Consider the following 21,053-nt stretch of genomic DNA (forward strand, 5'->3'; position numbering starts at 1 on the left):
CCGATCGAGCGTATATGGTTATTTATAGGGACGTCCAATTGTAAATCTTTATATTAAAATTAACAAACTATCATTTAGTTAAACAAATATAAAGCCCATTAATAGCCCATAGTCTAATTTCCACAAGTGTCGTTCTTTTGTCCAAACCCCAATTATGGTACAAAGCCCAATTACCCAATTTTAGTAATTAGCCCAACATCATGATTACTTCGGATTAAATAAGCATAATAATAATTTAGCTACGAGACATTAAATTAAAAAGGTTGAACATAACTTACAATGATTAAAAATAGCGTAACGTTACACGGACAGAATTTCGACTTACACGCTTACAACATTCGCTAACATACCCTTATTATTAGAAATTAAAATTAAAATTAAAATATATATATATATATATATATATATATATATATATATATATATATATATATATATATATATATATATACGTTTACATATAGATAGAGAGATTGATGGATGGATATTGATGAACCAAACACTCGTTTTTATAGGGCATGTGGGCTGGAAAAGGTGCTCATGCGATCGCATGAGCTTTGCCCTTCAGGCTCATGCGATCGCACGGCCAGCTGGGGAGGCTCAAAAGTCTACAAAAACGTGGGCTGCTTATTTATTTATTTATTATATAATATAATATATATAATTAAATTTAATTATATATATATTTTATTATATTCTTGTACTCCGTTGACTTGTAATTTTTAGTCCGTTGTGTCGAGCGTTGAGAGTTGACTCTGGTCCCGGTTCCGGATTTTTGAACGTCCTTGCGTTTAATTTAATATCTTGTACTTTGTGTTTTGACTCTTGTACTCTTGTAATTCTGAGACGTTTCTTATCAATAATTGGAACCTCTTTGATTGTATTTTGCACTTTTGAGCTTTTTGGTCGTTTGCGTCTTCAATTCGTCGAATCTATCTTTTGTCTTCACCTTTTATTATTTAACCGAATATCACTTGTAAATAGGACAATTGCAACTAAAAGCTTGTCTTTCTTGAGGAATAATGCTATGAAATATATGTTCGTTTTTAGCATTATCAAATATTCCCACACTTGAGCGTTGCTTGTCCTCAAGCAATATAGTCTTGAAATATACTAGAATCACTTCTTTATTCTTCACACTTTGTACATCAGTGATTTCTTTACGGCGGTATAAACAGTGGTAGTAACGTTATGGTTTACAGTCTCACATGACTATAAAAATTTAGATCCTTTAAGGAAATTGGATCTTTATGAAAACATTTGATCTTTTGAAAATTCATGCTAGATTTTACCCTAGACAAGTTTTCTGATTTGATCCACCATCGGTGTTTGCAAATTCTTTTTGTGGGTTTGGTGGGTTTCAGATTTGAAAATTTTAGCTCAAAACTTACGGTTTTGTGTCACCCACTTGCTAACCTTGTATTAGGAAAGCAACACGTCCAGTATACTTGCTCTGTATATTACCTTTCGGTAAACTACCGTCCGGTTGTAAAGGAAAGCGTTGAACAAGCAACTGTTAAGGCAATGTCCCCCGACATTCTTTTAATTATGGTCTATAACGTGTCAGACGCAATTACTATCCTTTGTAGGAGCAATAGTAAAGCACACCCTTATAATTTTCCGGTCTGGCACAAGGTCCTGTCTTTGACCATGCTATGCAACCACCGTTCTTACGGTTGACACCTGATTTGGTTCAGGTGACCTAATGAATTTCAGGTGAATTCCTAGGATTTTACCTTCAATGGTAATGAACGCATTGAAAATGGGTTTTTAGAAAACAAATCGGTTTGTAATTTTGATCAAAATATTTTCTCGTTCAAGCTCGAGTTTAGATATCATTGAATTCCATGAGTTTGTAATTCTCAATCTTTAAGGTCAATCTCTAGGATTGAGTAATATCAGTCTTAAAAGCTGATTTTCAATCTTTTAAGGAGATTATCCTTTTCTGGGGATCTGATTCATTAGTCTTATCCAGCTAATTTGCACGGCGTCCTCCCCATTTTACGAGATAAATCCTTCTCATAGTTAGGATAAATCTGACCACTTAGCGACCCTGTTTGATGCTGAGGTCCGTGGATTTCCTGCTGATTTTAGAGATGACTTTTCTAGATTTTTCATCAACCTACAGCTGGTCTGGACGACAACTTCATGACCTAAATCAAGAAGCGCGTTTCTTTTTCAGAAGACTTTACTTCCTTTTAATGATAGAATTGATTCATCGTGTAGATCCATCTTTCTTTCAAATATATTACAGTAAATCGGGTAAAAATTTTTAGTTTAGTTCAAAGCAAAAGTATCTTCAATTATTTGTTACAGAAATATGTGACATATGTTTAAAATAACTTGGTAAATTTTCCCACACTTGGCTTTTATTTTCTTTTATTTGCCTTTTTATTGTCCTCTATTCCATTTTAAATGAATTCTAACATTTTGGGTTGTTTCTCAAAATATGTCCTTTCCGAGGTAACAATAATTTCGGTGTTAACACCTAGTTTTATCGTTCATAAATATGTATAAACATGATTTTGAATTCATTTAATTGAAAATTTTGAAAATTTTTACTAGAATTGGGTAGTCAGTATATAAGACTAGGGCTGTTCTTTATTATCAGAGAGCACTAGATTCTAATACAACTACTGGGTTACTAGTATTTCTAATGGTAACCAAGTGTACAAGTCAAAATTTTTTAAAATTCCGAAAGAATTTAACCCTTTCCCACACTTAAGATCTTGCAATGCCCTCATTTGCAAGAAATCAGTAACATTTTAAATTATTGAGGGTGATTAGCGTAGAAATGATTAAATTTTACCAAAGTTACCAAACATATTGGCGTTTTTTTTTGTTTATATATATATATATAAAAAGGTTATAATTTATAAAACATAAATTAATAAAATTTTAAAAATTTGTTTCTTTTTAGGAGCGAGGGCGTTTCGGATCGTTGTCCTAGTCCGTCCCTCGACAAAATTTTAAAATTTGTCTTTTTCAAGCGATTGTTTTAAAAGCAAAGATTTTTGGGTTTTTTTTTAATTTTTTTGGCATACTTTAAATCAATAAGATTAAAAATAATGATAATAAAAATTCTCTTCCCTCCCTCGGGAAAAGCAATTTCGGTTCAACGACCTAGTCTTCAACTTACGACGAATTTTTTAAAAATCATATTTTTAACTTAGCAAAATAAAGTAAATTTTTGTTTTTAAATTCACACCAAACTTAAATTTAAAATGCATAAAATTAAAAATTCATATTTTAAAAATTCACACCAAACTTAAATTATATTTTTGTTTTTATACATACAAACTTATATTAATTTTTCAAATATTTACAATTTTAAAGAAGTATTAATTTTAACAAGTTTATAATATTATTTTAGTATTAATTTTAAAAACAAAGTAAAAATAAAATTAAAAATCTTTTTGGTCTTTTATCCCACTTTAATCAATCAAATATTATCAAAAACATATGCTCCTATTTTCGGTAAAGTAATTTCGGTTCCATGACCTAATTTAACTCATGACGAATTTTTGAAATATTTTAGGTTGATTGATTAAAGATATTTATACCTTAAGAATAAATGTTAAGTTTTGCAGTGATGTAATAAATTTTTGTATGATATCAATAATTTCGGTCGCAAGACCTAATTTTATTGAATATCAATTTAATACTTTATAGCGAACAAATTAGCGTTTATTATCAAAAGGTTAAAAATAAAAATAAAAATAAAAATAAAAATGAAAACTGTACAAACTTACCTGTGAAATATATTTCTTAGTGATATGCTCTAGTCCACTCATAAGATAGTCGGACTAATTGGTTTTCCATGGCTACATAGGCGTAACCTCGAGCATTTAACGTTTTTTCTTCTAAACATATGAACGGTCCATCTTTGCATAAAGTAACAAATTCGGTGTTTGAATAGGTTTGATTATTTGAACATTTACCTTCGTGTGACCATTTTCCGCATTTGTGACATCTTTGAAGGTGTCGTGCTCTTCTTTTCGCTGCGGATTTTGATTTTCCTTTACCAAATTGTAACTTATTATCTTCGCATCTGGATTCTTTTCTTACTCCGTCCAATTTACCTCTGATTAATGATACGATTTCACTTGGAAGTGTGTCATTATTACATTTAGTGATCAAAGCGTGTAGCATTAGACCATGGTTTAATTCACAGGAAGTCTTCATTTCGAAAAACCTAAAAAAATAAAAATTCAGAATGGGGGGAGAAGACTAGTTCTTTAGGGTCTGCTAGGGAAAGACCATTTGGATTCCATTCTCGAGAACTACACGAAAACAGAAAATCTAACTCTAACAGAAATACATATTATCCTTTAAAGACTTGATTCTCCCCACACTTAGTTAGCTGTGGTGTCGAAATTGTGATTAACTTCGTTGTCAACTTCCATTGGACTATCTATGTAATGTTTAACTCTGTGACCATTAACTTTAAATTCAATCCCATTTGAATTTATTAATTCTAATGTTCCGTATGGGAAAACTCTTTTGACTATAAATGGTCCAGACCATCTTGATTAATTTTCCAGGAAATAGCTTGAATCGTGAATTAAAAAGAAGAACTCTGTCTCCTTCTTTAAATTCTTTTGAACTTCTGATTCTTTTATCATGCCATTTCTTCGTTCTTTCTTTATAAATTAACGAATTTTCGTATGCTTCATGTCTTAATTCTTCTAATTCGTTTAATTGACTTAACCGTAGACGTCCAGCTTCATGTAAATCAAGATTACATGTCTTCAAAGCCCAAAATGCTTTGTGTTCAATTTCTACTGGAAGATGACATGCTTTTTCGTAAACGAGTCTGAAAGGTGTGGTTCCAATTGGAGTTTTGTAGGCTGTTCTAAAAGCCCAGAGTGCATCCTCCAACTTAAAGGACCATTCCTTCGGATTTGATCCTACGGTTTCTCTAGAATACGTTTTAAAGCTCGGTTGGTATTTTCAACTTGTCCACTTGTTTGTGGATGATATGCAGTGGAGATTTTATGAGTTACTCCATATCTTTTAAGAACTTTCTCAAGTTGGTTATTACAAAAATGAGTTCCCCGATCACTTATTAAAGCTTTCGGTGTTCCAAACCTCGCAAAAAGATGTTTTAAAAAATTGACTACAACTCGTGCATCGTTAGTTGGGAGAGATTGTGCTTCCGCCCATTTAGATACATAATCAATGGCTACGAGAATATAGAGATTATTATGAGATTTTGGAAATGGACCCATAAAGTCAATACCCCAAATGTCAAATACTTCACATACTTGAATGACATTTTGTGGCATTTCATCACGTTGACTTATTTTTCCGGCCCTTTGATAAGCATCACGGGATTTGCAAAGAAGGTGCGCGTCTTTGTAAATTGTAGGCCAATAGAATCCAGCATCATAAACTTTTCTTGGTGTGAGTTGAGGCCCATAATGCCCTCCTGTTGGTCCTGTGTGACAATGGTTTAAGATTTGATTGGCTACATCTCCGAATACACATCGGCGTATTATTTCATCTGGACAACTTTTAAACAAATGTGGATCTTCCCAGAAATAGTGTTTTATATCACTGAAGAATTTCTTTCGTTTTTGGTACGACAATCCTTTTTCAAGGAATCCACATACTAAGTAGTATGCATAGTCTGCAAACCATGAAATTTCATTATAATCTATCTTCAATAGATATTCATCAGGAAAGTTGTCTTGTATGGCCGATTCATTTAGAACTTCTAATTCGGGATTTTCAAGACGAGAAAGATGATCAGCGGCGAGATTTTATGCTCCTCTTTTATCTCGGATTTCAATATCGAATTCTTGTAAGAGTAAGATCCAACGAATTAATCTTGGTTTGGCATCTTATTTCGAAAATAGGTATCTAAGAGCAGAATGGTCGGTATAGACCACCGTTTTTGCTAGAACGAGATATGAACGAAATTTGTCAAAAGCAAAGACAATAGCAAGGAGTTCTTTTTCAGTAGTTGTATAGTTCGTTTGTGCTCCTTATAACGTCTTACTAGCATAATATATAGGTTGAAATCGTTTTTCAATCCTTTGTCCTAAAACGGCTCCCATTGCAAAATCACTTGCATCGCACATAAGTTAAAACAGTAAATTCCAATTTGGTGTTATCATGATCGGCGCATTAGTGAGTTTCTCTTTAAGTATATTAAAATATTTGATGCATTCATCTGAAAAGATGAATGGAGCATCCTTTTCTAGGAGTTTATTCATAGGAGTGGCAATTTTTGAAAAATCTTTTATGAATCGTCGGTAAAAACCGGCATGCCCTAGAAAACTCCTAACTCCTCTAATATTGGTGGGATGTGGAAGTTTAGAAATTACATCTACTTTAGCTCTATCCACTTCAATTCCTTCCTTTGAAATTTTATGACCAAGAACGATGCCTTCTTTAACCATGAAATGGCATTTCTCCCAATTAAGAACTAGATTTGATTGTTCACATCTAATAAGCATTCGTTCCAGATTAACTAGACATGATTCAAATGTATCACGAAAGACTGAAAAGTCATCCATGAAAACGTCCATGCATTCTTCTATCATGTCGTGAAAAATCGCCATCATGCACCTTTGAAAGGTTACAGGGGCATTGCAAAGTCCAAATGGCATGCGTTTGTAAGCAAAAGTACCATAAGGGCACGTGAATGTGGTTTTCTCTTGGTCCTCGGGTGCTATTGGAATTTGAAAATATCCGGAAAATCCATCAAGAAAACAATAGTAACTATTTCCGGCTAATCTTTCCAACATTTGATCAATAAAAGGTAAGGGAAAGTGATCTTTTCTGGTGGCGTCATTTAATTTTCTATAATCAATACACACACGCCATCCTGTTACAGTCCTTGTAGGAATAAGCTCATTCTTCTCATTTGTAATGACAGTCATGCCACCCTTATTAGGTACGCATTGAACTGGGCTTACCCATGGACTATCAGAAATTTGATAAATTAAACCTGCATCAAGCATATAAATAATTTCTTTCTTAACAACATCTTGCATATTAGGAATTAGTCTTCGTTGGCGTTGCACATACGTTTTATGACCTTCTTCCATAAGGATCTTATGTGTGCAATACGAAGGACTTATTCCTTTTATATCATGAATCTTCCATGCAATGGCTGGTTTATGAGCTTTCAACACAGAAATGAGTTGTGATTTCTCATTTTCATTAAGAGAAGATGATATTATTACAGGTAATTCAGATTCACCATGTAAATAAGCGTATTCCAAATGGTTTGGAAGTGGCTTTAACTCTAATGTTGGTGGTTCTTCTATCGATGATTTATATCGATATCTATCTTCTTCTTTTAGCATTTGAATTTCTTCTTTTGTTGGTTCATATCCATTAGCCATTAGTGTAGCTAACATTTCAATTTCATCAATTGGTTCAGTTCCTTCTCCTAAAAAACATTCTCCTGTTCCTTGTAATTCTGGAAATTCTTCTAATAATTCTGCATGTGAATCTATAGTTTGAATATAATAACATGTATCATCTGCAGATTGCGGTTGTTGCATTGCTTTATCAACTGAAAAGGTAAAACTCTCATCCTCTATACTTAGGGTCAATTTCTTACCAAACACGTCTATCATTGCTTTAGCCGTGTTTAAGAATGGTCTTCCTAATATGAGAGGAACTTGAGAATCTTCTTCCATGTCCAGAACAACAAAATCTACTGGAAATACTAAAGTACCAACTTTAACTAGCATGTTCTCCATTATCCCTCTAAGATATTTTATTGATCTATCGGCTAGTTGTATACTTATTCTTGTTGGTTTCAATTCTCCAATGTCTAGTTTAGCGTATAGTGAATACGGCATTAGATTTATACTAGCACCTAAGTCTGCCAATGCTTCTATTGAACTAAGACTACCCAGAAAACATGGAATTGTGAAACTTCCTGGATCAGATAATTTTTCTGGTATCTTATTCAACAGCACTGCTGAACAATTAGCATTCATAGTAATGGTCGAGAGTTCTTCCATTTTCTTTCTATTTGAGATTAGATCTTTCAGAAATTTAGCATATCTAGGCATTCCTGAAATCACATTAATGAAAGGAAGATTTACATTTATCTGTTTAAACATATCCAAGAATTTGGATTGCTCGGCTTCAAGTTTCTCTTTTTTCATTTTACTCGAGTAAGGAAGTGGTGGTTGGTATGGTTTAACATAAGGTTTAGTCTTAACTGTGTTATCTTCATTAACCTTTTCAACTACCGGTTCTTTTTCCTTATCTTGTTCAGGTTGTGGTTCTTGTTGAATAGGAATAGCTTCATCAGAAATTACAGGTATTTCAGGTGGTTTAAGTGTTGTACCACTTCTTGTGGTAATGGCTTTAGCTGTTTCATTCCGGGGGTTAGCATTTGTATCACTAGGTAAACTTCTCGGTTTTCTTTCACCTATTAACCTTGCTAGGTTACTTACTTCTTGTTCCAAATTTTGAATAGAAGCTTATTGATTTCTAAATGCTTGAGCATTTTGTTCATTGGTTTGTTTCTGAGATGTGAAAAACTGTATTTGAGATTCAACTAGCTTCGTCATCATATCTTCTAAATTTGGCTTTTTATCATCGGTTTGTGGTGGTTTGTTTTGAAAAATAGGTCTTTGCTGGTTGTAAGTATTATTGGATACTTGTTAATTACTAGGACCTTGTTGGTTGTTGTATGGAACATTTCGGTTATAATTCTTATTTTGATTGTAAATCGGTCTTGGCGGTTGATAATTATTCTGATAATTATTTCCAGGCCTTTGGTTTATGTATGAAATATTCTCTCTTTGTTCCATTGTTAGTTCAATACTGAGACAATCTTTTGTCAAATGTGGTCCTCCACACTGCTCACAACTAATTCGTATTGAGTGTATATCCTTAGTCATCTTTTCCATTCGTCTCTCGACAGCATCTATCTTTGCGGAAATGGAATCTAAGTCATGGCTAGAATCGTCTCTAGCTGCTTTAGATGATCTAACGATATCTTTTTCTTGGTGCCACTCATGTGAGTGGGAAGCAGTGTTATCAATAATTTTGTAAGCATCAGTTTCTGTTTTTTTCATAATAGAACCATCAGCTGCTATATCTATGTCTTTTCTTGTAGTGATGTCGCATCCTTGGTAGAATATTTGTACTATTTGACAGGTGTCTAAACCATGTTGCGGACATCCTCTTAATAACTTTCCAAATCTGGTCCATGCCTCATATAGAGTTTCATTTGGTTTCTGTGTGAACGTAACAATTTCTCCTTTAAGTCTCACGGCTTTAGATGCCGGAAAGAATTGTTTAAGAAATTTTTCAACTAAAACATCCCATGTATCAATCGCCCCTTCAGGTAACGATTCCAACCAATCTTTGGCTTCTCCCTTTAAAGTCCAGGGAAATAACATGAGATATATCTGTTCATCCTCAACTTCTCTTATTTTAAATAAAGTACAGATCCTATTAAAGGTACAAAGATGTTCATTTGGATCTTCCTTCGGCGCACCACTAAATTGGCATTGATTAGTCACCATACGTAGAATTTGTCCTTTGATTTCATAATCTGGCGCATTAATGTCAGGATGAGTAATTGCGTGACCTTGGCCAGTGCGTTTAGCTCTCATTCGGTCTTCCATACTTAAAGGTTCCAGATTCTCCATAATTGAATTTGTTGAATCTGAATCACTAGAGGATTCTGATTTAATGGTTCGTTCCTCAACAATCTATGTTTGAATGATTGGTGGTTCCGGAGGAAAAATTAATGGTTCAGGATCTATGAATCGTCCCTGAATATTCTCCGGATTCTCAATTATGAGGTCGGGTTCAAAAAATGGATTATCGAAAATTTGAATTGGAGTACTTGGTCGACTGGATGACGATTCTAAAGAAAAATCAACGACGACAATATTAGCTAGATGTCTTGATCTGGTTACAGGTGGTGAACGTACAAAAGGTGGTGAACGTCTTGCTCGGTGCATTCACTGAATATCCTATTAGTTTTTAAAAGGAAAGCCCATTATTAGCCCATAGTCTAATTTCCACAAGTGTCGTTCTTTTGTCCAAACCCCAATTATGGTACAAAGCCCAATTACCCAATTTTAGTAATTAGCCCAACATCATGATTACTTTGGATTAAATAAGCATAATAATAATTTAGCTACGGGACATTAAATTAAAAAGGTTGAACATAACTTACAATGATTAAAAATAGCGTAGCGTTACACGGACAGAATTTCGACTTACACCCTTACAACATTCGCTAACATACCCTTATTATTAGAAATTAAAATTAAAATTAAAATATAAATATATATATATATATATATATATACACACGTTTACATATAGATAGAGAGATTGATGGATGGATATTGATGAACCAAACACTCGTTTTTATAGGGCATGTGGGCTGGAAAAGGTGCTCATGCGATCGCATGAGCTTTGCCCTTCAGGCTCATGCGATCGCATGGCCAGCTGGGGAGGCTCAAAAGTCTACAAAAACGTGGGCTGCTTATTTATTTATTATATAATATAATATATATATAATTAAATTAAATTATATATATATTATATTATATTCTTTTACTCCGTTGACTTGTAATTTTTAGTCCGTTGCGTCGAGAGTTGAGAGTTGACTCTGGTCCCGGTTCCGGATTTTCTTACGTCCTTGCGTATAATTTAATATCTTGTACTTTGCGTTTTGACTCTTGTACTCTTGTAATTCTGAGACGTTTCTTATCAATAATTGGAACCTCTTTGATTGTATTTTGTACTTTTGAGCTTTTTGGTCGTTTGCGTCTTCAATTCGTCGAATCTATCTTTTGTCTTCACCTTTTATTATTTAACCGAATATCACTTGTAAATAGGACAATTGCAACTAAAAGCTTGTCTTTCTTGAGGAATAATGCTATGAAATATATGTTCGTTTTTAGCATTATCACTCTCTCACTACAATACACTTTCTCTCACTAGAGCTTTCAAGGCCTTCTCACCTCCGAGTGGGAAATTAAGTACCCGGAGACGAACGCCGAAGATTGTAATAGGAGCGATCTAGAGGATGTCAACACTTGTAATGGTCCAGATCTCGTCTGTAAACGGTGAACGCTTTCCTTAATTTAATGAAGTTATCTTGTTATCTTAAGTTTCTTTTATCTTGCATGCATATCTATCTGTTACAAATGTTTATTTTATGTTGAATAATTTATCTGAAACTTATCTTATTGTTATGCTGAAACCTTGACGGTTTAGAAGTTTAATTTATGGATCACCCTTTCCGCTTATTCACGTGGCTATAACCTAATATTAGGACCTGATCAACCCTAGGATACAAGGTAAGTAGTTATGTGTGCTTAACATCACAATAGGGATATAGTATCTACGTACGAATAACCATTAATTCGTCAAAGAAGAGCTGCCCATTTAGGTTCTGATTAGAGTAGGCAATATAGAGTTCAGTGAACACTAGCTTGCTCAGAAGCATGATTCGAGTCAGAAGCAATGTTCTTGAGATATTGTAAGATGATCCGGGGTTGAGTAAGTGATCGCAAAGGAGAGACTTCTAACCCAATTAGCAGTACCTTAGAATATCTAAGATTGCACATCTGTTGATGTTAAGGCATAACATAGTATTAAGTGGTGGAATGTTGCTTTAGTTAAACCAACTAGGATTAAGAAAAGCTGAGACTTTCCTTTAGGGGTATACCACTTTGTTCATGTACCTAGGATTCTATCCATAAGGTCGTTTAAACCCTCTAAGGTTAACGTTGGGAGTATAGATTTCCATCTTAGCCAGAATCTTCAAAGCTTAAACTCTTAGTGACAAATCAGTTAGGTTCATAGCCAAGTTGATTGAGGTTTAGTGTGTATTCTAGGAAGTTAAACTCTTGTGATAGTTCCCCATCAGAATTCTATTCTCCATACCTATCTATCTTTATCTTTACAGTTATATTATAGTATTATTAGTTAATCTTAATCTATCACCTCTTATCACTAGGGTTAACTATATAAGCACTTTTGTCCCACATTACTGAGCAAACATACAAAAATACGAACCTAGGTTATATTTACTACTTACTCGTTAAAAGGAAGACAAGTAGGTGAGTTATAGCTAGGAAACCCCACCTAAATATAATTAATAAAACCATTACTTTATTTTGGTAAGCTAATTCTGACGTGTTGCGACCTAACAACACCGCACAAATAAAACCGTCCGTTTTGGCCATATCATCGTTCCCTTGCCAGTATTCTCCTACGGTCGATATCAAACATCCATGGTCCGATTAATGATCCACCTGACATACTATAACAATGCTATACGTTTAGAATAATATGTCATGAATTTAACAGAAGACTAAAAAAATAATCAACACAACAAAAATAGCGAAAATTAAAAATGAACACACTCGGTCATGTGTGTAAAGACACACGTCCGTCCATGTATTCACACGGTCGAGTGTGCAGACTCACTCAGTTGAGTGTGTCAACACACTCGGTCGAGTGTGTTCTTGCAGATCTGAGATCGCCCAAATTGCTAAATCGATCAAATTTGTTGTTTTAGGCTCGAAATCTGGTCGCAATTATACTAACAAGGCCGATTATCACTAGTATAACAAAAATTTTAACAGATATTGTATAAAAAGCATTCGATTTAAACCCTATAATTTAAAGACAAAATCAAAGATAACTCAAAAACAAGAACGGGCTGTTATACCTCGTTAATGGTGATGGAATCACAACACAAAAGTGTATCTATAATGCAAGATCAAAACCTCGTTCTTCTAATTTGAAAATCTTGGTAAAATTCGTCCAAAAATCACAACTGATTTGAGCTGACTGACGAACAGGGGTTTATATACCCTCAGACACACTCGTTCGAGTGTGTCACTCACTCGGTCGTGAGTGTGACTCACTCGGCCAAGTGTGTTTCCTACAAACCACATTCTTTCAAGCACACACTCAGTCGTGTGTGGGTACTCTCTCGGCTGTGTGTGTATACTCACTCGACTGAATGTATTTAGATTTAAAAACTTCAAACTTTTCGATTTAGACTTTCACTAATCTTTTCACGTCCACTCCCCTGGGACTGATCTCTCCAGTATAATCTTAATCACACTTTGTTCCATTAAGCCTCATACAACTAACTTTCAGATTTGAAATAACAAGGTTCCTTACACAGTGGACAATTTGAGAACTAAGTGGTAAAGCTATAGAATCATGACTAAATGCAAATTAACAATGATGCAACTATTTTTGGATTTTTCATATATGAAACATGCAAAGCTAAAATGCAAAATACTGTACAAGTGCCAGTGTCTCATGATAAACAATATTATATCAAACATATTCAGTAAAGCTTCAACATTTAATATTTACAATTCTGCACATGCAACTTTAAACATCTAATTCGTTAAGCATTAGAATCATCAGGAATTAAACGTTATCCCGATAAGCACATATATTATCATTTATCAAGAACAACACAAACTATAACATATGACATGTTTTTGTGAGTTGATTTATCATATTGATTCAATCTTTTTGATTCAGGGATCAGAACTGAACTATTATGACATGCTGTTTCAGAATTCATCCAATTTAATAGTGAACAAAGCATACAATTTTCAGATATATCAATAAGCATTCACCAACTTTTATCTTAGACTTTGATGATCACGTTAAATTAATTACATTAACATTTTTCAATGCTAGATTATAATCAATGACTCAGTCCTCATTTGAGATCGCACGATTTTTTAGGTATTCAATTGAGCACAAATGTATTGACGTTGTCCGTTATCACATAAATGTACTTTCAATTTGATTGAACAGAAAATTCTCACAGTGTTTCTAGCAACCCTGTCAGCCATGAGTTTCTACCTTAAACTTACACATTTCATTTCAGATAGTATTGCTTGTCTCAAATTTATTGCATACTTTGAAAAGACGCATACCGGTCGCTATAAACCCCATACTTGAACGGAAATCGTATGATGTATGATGGATGGATGGTAGTGATATATTTGAGTCATGGAATGATATTCCAAGATATCCTCCAGAAGATGTCCCTGAAATCTAGGCCAATATGTACAACCTCATACCACGGACAAAAGATGTATAGTCCATCTAAGAGTTAGCGTTTTGGATAGAATGATTTGAGTTATCTATAACTGATGATCTAACGATCTTCTCCCCCTCAGATGTAGATAACTAAATCTTTCAAATAGATCTCTCATTGAAACATCTGCTGCCTCAGACTTAGATAACGTAGTAATCCACACAAAAAATTCAGTTATTGATCAATGATTCTTTGTGTTGCATTGTGGTGCATCATCCTTATTTACAATCACAATAAACATAAATAAAAGAAGTATAATACAGCACACATTTTTTTCGATGTTGCGCTTTTCAACCAACTGTGTGACATACTCGACCGAGTGTGTCTGGGCTACCGTATATATATGGGATTAAATAATTGATTAAGCACACACACACACACACACATATAATCAATAGTCAACGAGTAACGTTATTACATGACCAAATGTATGAAACGATAAATCATCCATGGCTGGGGATTACGTGCACCAACACGTTTTCCATGTGTTTAATAAAGCTAATAATTTTTTGTAGTTTTTGTGACATACTTCGTGTAGATACAACCACTTTGAAGGTTTTTGTTGAAAGTCTGAATATGTACCAGAGGTAGCAAGAAAAGTTTTTGTGATGCACTTCGTGTGAATACAGCTACTTTGAAGGATTTAAAAGTTTTCCATTCTCTAAAATATGAATACACTATGGATTGACGGGGTCTTTCCTGACAAGCAAGAAAAGCGTCTTGCTTTGGAGTTATTTAAATCAGCTTTTCACTTGGCAATCAGCTAATCTAACTATAATTAAGTTCTCTAAGGATTATTACTTTTTTAAGAAGGGCATGTACAATTTGATGTTCATGTTTATGCTTTTTTCTATATTGATATGATAGCAATTGGTACAGATATATACGGAACACACTCGATTTTAAATTTTGATGATAAAAATGAAGGTTAATCCTAATAAGACATTTTTTAAATTTACACATTTTAGCAATATTGTATACATTTGTTGTATCCTTCAATTTGGATAGTATTTAATGATGGTGGGAAGTTGGGTTCATGGGTTGGATAACGGGTCAAAACATGCTTAGTTTATACATGTCATTTTTTATACAGGTCTCCATGTGACGCCCCGTACAAAATTAACGTGTACGGATCATTAACAACAGGATCATTACAAGGTCAAACACTATATGCAGTTTTAAAAAAGTTTGCATTCATAAAAAGGGGTGACGTCTTTACCAACATCAAATGTTTTACAAATGATAGTATGCCTCTACGAATAGAAAGCAATTAACATAAGTACGAGACCCAAAGGTCATTAAAAATTCATTGTTCAAAAGTAACATAGTTTGTGAATGCAAGGTAAAAGTTTCATGCAGAGACATCTCTAACAAAAGCAGCGGGAGTCTACACAGCAAGACTACTACAGCGGAAGCATTAAACCTCTAAGCACCTAAGAAAACATGCTTAAAAATGTCAACACGAATGTTGGTGAGCTATAGTTTAAATTGTAACAGTAATGTAAGGTAGGCCACGAGATTTCAGTATTTCAAAACAGTATGAAAAGTATATGTTTATCTGTAGGCACTTGGTAACTAACTTAACGTAATATTACCCCCTAAAAGTACACTTGACCAGTGCGTAAGTCTACGAAGTATTAAACACCCGTTAAATTCTAGTGCGACTAGCTCGAGTGGGGATGTCAAACCCTATGGATCCATATCTAAAATTCGCGTTCACCGGTTCAAAAACCAATGACTAAACGTTACCGAGCTAAGGGGAAAGTTTATGCCATTATATAACCCACACATACAATAAGTTTAAGTACTCGTGCCTAGTAAGTAAATCGTAAAAAGCACATGTATTCTCAGTCCCAAAAATAGTTGAAGTAAAAAGGGATGCTATAACTCACAGTGAATAAGCAGTAAAAGTCGATACGAGGTAAGTAAGCAAGTAAGTCGGTCCAAAAGGTCCTCAACCTAAGTCAAAAGTTACTAAGTCAGTAATTCATTCTCAAAGGTTTAAAAGCATGTAAGTTAGGTCTTAAGTATCATCATCATCAACATCATACGTAAAAAGTAAAGTAAGTTTTCAATCAAGGATAGAGACCGAAACAAAGGCTGACTTCGTTCAGCTGTTACAACCTCTATACAAACTGAAATGATGCGAGGACAGTGGCCATGGCTCCGTATGTGAGTCCTCTAACCGCTGACCAATTTTCAGAACCTAACTCGTCTTTGTTTGACCGTGGCTACGGTTTAAGTGCGAGTAGGTAAGAAATTTCAGCACAACGTTACAAGGGCGTAGTGACTTTCGGAAGGCTATAAATCCTAAACCGTACATCGGATTTAGGCGAGGCCTAAACGAAAAGTCATCTACTTGAACCAAAATATCTGGAAATAAACTTTTCCAGTAGCCTAGGAGCCTGATCAGACCCTGAAAACAGAAAGCAAGTGCTCTGGTGGGTTTCTCGGTGTTTGATGCTCATCATGGTTCTCATCCTTGATGCGTATAAGGCTCAAGTGTACAACTCTTGATGTTTTAGCATCACTTTAACCAAGGTTTAACCATCAAGACACAAAGTTAAGACTAGGAAACAAACAGTAACTCATGTACGAGTTTGAGCAAGATGATGAACTAAAGTTACATCAATTCCTAGTTTCAACACAATCACAAGTTCTATTAAGCTATAAACTTTGAATCAAACTAATAAGCAAGACCTTAAGCTAGAGAGCTTAGATCTTAGCTAAATATTAAAGACCTTAGACTACAAAGTCTAGATCTCATGTTCTTGGTGAAACCCTAAGTCATAACACTTAGACTTTCAACTTTTACACAACCATAAGTTAGAAAACTTAGATCTTGTAAAGTAAGTGATCATAAGCTAATAAGCTTTCTCTTAAACAAAATAGAAGATAATAAGTTACACAACTTATATCAAACACAAAAATGAAACCCTAAGCTAGTGAGCTTAGATTTCCAACAACACTTATGAGATCTCAAGCTAGTGAGCTTGCATCTTTTGTTTCATGATAACACAAGTCACAAATCTAAACTACAACAAACAAAAGAAGATCATAAACTAACAAACTTTGATCTTATCTCAACTTTTTGTAGAAATGTTAAGCTAGTAAGCTTGTATTTCAAACTTTCTTGAAGATCCATAAAGTAAAGTGTTGGATCTTCAAGTTACATGAAGATCATAAACATATGTTTTGATCTTTAAACATAAATAAAGAGATCTTAAGTAAGTAAACTTAGATCTAACAAGATTATGAAGATTCAAAGCTAAGAAGCTTGAATCCATCATGTTCTTGAAAACTTTTCAAAATAAAATGTAAATCAACAAAAGTTATGAAGATTCAAGTTACAAATCTTGAATCTTTGTTCATGATGATGATGATCTTATGAATTAAAGTAAGAAAAGAAGGAAAAAAGAAGTTAAGAACTTACAAGTTCTTCAAGTATTTGAGAGAAAATTTTAGAGTGAGAAAGTAGAGAGAAGTGTGTTGATAATGCCAAAAATGAACATATATTTCATAGCATTATCCCTCAAGAAAGACAAGCTTTTGGTTGCAATTGTTCTATTTACAAGTGATAATCGTTTAAATAATAAAAAGTGAAGGCAAAAGACAGATTTGACGAATTGAAGACGTAAACGAACAAAAAGCTCAAAAGTACAAAGTACAATCAAAGTGGTTCAAATTATTGGTGAGAAACGTCTCAAAATTACAAGAGTACAAGCCGCAAAATGCAAAATACAAGATATTAAATAGTACGCAAGAACGTTCGAAAATCCGGAACCGGGACCTGAGCCAACTCTCAACGCGTGACGCAACGGACCAAAAATTATAAGTCAACGGAGTACAAGAATATAATATAATATATAATTAATTATATATAATTAATTATATTATATTATAAATATTATAAAAATCCAGCAGCCCACGTTTTGGATTCTTTGTGAGCTGGAAAAGCAGGCCATGCGACCGCATGGCCTGGAAGTACAAAAACCATGCGGTCGCATGGTGCACTGTAGCACGAGACATCCTATAAATTTCGCGTATTTTGGCCAGTTTTCATACACCTTTTCCTCTTCTTCATCTATCAACGTAATATATATATATATATATATATATATATATATATATATATATATATATATATATATATATATATTATAATTTTAATTTTAATTTTAATTTTAATAATAAGGGTATGTTAGCGAATGTTGTAAGGGTGTAAGTCGAAATTCTGTCCGTGTAACGCTACGCTATTTTTAATCATTGTAAGTTATGTTCAACCTTTTTAAATTAATGTCTCGTAGCTAAGTTATTATTATGCTTATTTAAGCCGAAGTAATCATGATGTTGGGCTAAAATATTAAAATTGGGTAATTGGGCTTTGTACCATAATTGGGGTTTGGACAAAAGAACGACACTTGTGGAAATTAGACTATGAGCTATTAATGGGCTTTATATTTGTTTACTTAAATAATAGTTTGTTAATTTAATATAAAGATTTACAATTGGACGTACCTATAAATAACCATATACACTCGATCGGACACGATGGGCGGGATATTTATAAGTACTAATAATCGTTCATTTAACCGGATACGGGAATGGATTAATAGTCAATGGACTCATTAAAACAGGGGTGAATTATGTACAAGGACACTTGGCGTAATTGTTAACAAAGTATTAAAACCTTGGGTTACACGCAGTCGATATCCTGGTGTAATTATTAAACAAAATATTAAGACCTTGTTACAGTTTAAATCCCCAATTAGTTGGAATATTTGACTTCGGATATAAGGATAATTTGACGAGGACACTCGCACTTTATATTGATTACTGATGGACTGTTATGGACAAAAACCAGATGGACATATTGAATAATCCAGGACAAAGGACAATTAACCCATGGTAATAAACTAAAATCAACACGTCAAACATCATGATTACGGAAGTTTAAATAAGCATAATTCCTTCATTTCATATTTAATTGCACTTTTAATTATCGCACTTTAATTTATTGTCCTTTTAATTATCACACTTTTATTTATCGCAATTTCATTATCGTTATTTACTTTACGCTTTAATTTAAGTTATATTTATTTTTAATATTTTACATTAGGTTTTAACTGCGACTAAAGTTTTAAAATCGACAAACCGGTCATTAAACGGTAAAAACCCCCTTTTATAATAATAATACTACATATATATTTATATACAAATATAGTTTTAAAGATATAGCGTTTAACTTGACGAGTTCCCTGTGGACGAACCGGACTTACTAAAAACTACACTACTGTACGATTAGGTACACTGCCTATAAGTGTTGTAGCAAGGTTTAGGTATATCCACTCTATAAATAAATAAATAACTTGTGTAAAATTGTATCGTATTTAATAGTATTTTGTAGCAAATATACAACTATTTCGTATACGCCTCGCATAACATCAAGTATTTTTGGCGCCGCTGCCGGGGAACTACTTAAACGCCGGAAGCGAAACGCTATATATATATATATATATATATATATATATATATATATATATATATATATATATATATATATATATATATATATATATATAAGGATTTTTAATTTACTTTTGTAACACTACGTTTTAATTTTTAAAAAAAATAATACAAAAATATAAAAAGAAAAACAAAATATATATATTTTTAAGAATTGTTCAAAATATATAAATTATAAAGTATTTTTATTTTTATTTTGTAAAAATATAAGTTTTTATTTCATTTATATAAATATTTTATATAATTATTAAAACAGAAAAAAAATAAAACACTCGGCCTTGTACTGTAGCAGCCCAGATTCTGGCCCGAAACCCTAACCCATGCGATCGCATGGAAAAATAACTTCAAAGCCATGCTATCGCATGGCTTGAAAAGACAGGCCTGGTAACCTCAGCCGACAGGATTAGGGTTAATTTAATTAATAATATATAATTAATAATAATTAGGGTTTAGTTTATTTACTATTTAGTTTTAGTTAATTTGTATTTTTAGTTTAATTTTAGTTTTATTAAATATATAAACTTATTACTTTTATAAAATAAATAATATAAAGATAATATTTTTATAAAAATTGTACTTTTTACAACTTTAAGTTTATTTTTATATTTTATAACTTTTTATTTGTTTTAGCGTAATATTTATATTTTTCATTCGTATTTAGTTTCAAGTCATAGTTTTTGCCATAGTTATTTTTATTTCTAGATTTTTAGGCTTTGCCGTAAAATCCCTTAAGTGCTTTTTCTTTAAACTAAGATTTAGGTGCTTTAGAATTTTGCGACACCATTTTAAGATTTTAGTACTTTTTAAGTTATTACCGTTTTGGATATAGTTTTCCTTTTAAGCTTTAATACTTTTAGACGCAACTTTTAATTCTTAGTTTTTAGACTTTTAAGTTTCGACGCGCTACGTTCTTTTTATTTTTTTTGACCTTTTATTTTTCGACGTTTTCCGACGCGCTCTTTTTCTTTCTTATTTTACGACGCTCTAGTTTTTAGGACATAGAATTTTCTATTTCTTCTCTAAAATTTCTTTAAATTTCAACTAAAAATTATTTTAAGTGGTTAAATTGATAGACATCCAAAATTTTCTGCTTCGTAGTAATAGTTGGATTTGTTAGTGGCTGAGTTGTGAGCTTCCGATTTAAAGGGTTCTGGCTCCCTGCTACATCTATTGGCTATTCGAAACGTGGGCAAAAGCAGAAAAGTCTATTAATTTGAAAACTTATATAATTTTTATCTTTTATAACTAATAGGATATTCAGTGAATGCACCGAGCAAAACAATCACCACCTTTTATACGTTCACCACCTGCAACTCGATCAAGACATCTAGCCAATATTGTCGCCGTTGATTTTTCTTTAGAATCGTCATCTAGTCGACCAAGTACTCCAATTCAAATTTCCGATAATCCATTTTTTGAACCCGACCTCACAATTGAG

General features: G+C 33.1%; 1 non-coding gene across 1 annotated transcript; it reads left to right on the top strand.

Annotated features, from left to right (window-relative positions):
• The first annotated feature begins 9,144 nt into the window (after nt 1–9,144).
• LOC139860897 (small nucleolar RNA R71) lies at nt 9,145–9,251 on the top strand. The gene has a single exon (XR_011763523.1). It is a non-coding gene; the product is annotated as a small nucleolar RNA R71 (small nucleolar RNA).
• The last annotated feature ends 11,802 nt before the right edge of the window (nt 9,252–21,053 follow it).

This window comes from Rutidosis leptorrhynchoides, chromosome 7 (assembly GCF_046630445.1).
Source record: "Rutidosis leptorrhynchoides isolate AG116_Rl617_1_P2 chromosome 7, CSIRO_AGI_Rlap_v1, whole genome shotgun sequence".
Lineage (NCBI taxonomy): Eukaryota > Viridiplantae > Streptophyta > Magnoliopsida > Asterales > Asteraceae > Rutidosis > Rutidosis leptorrhynchoides.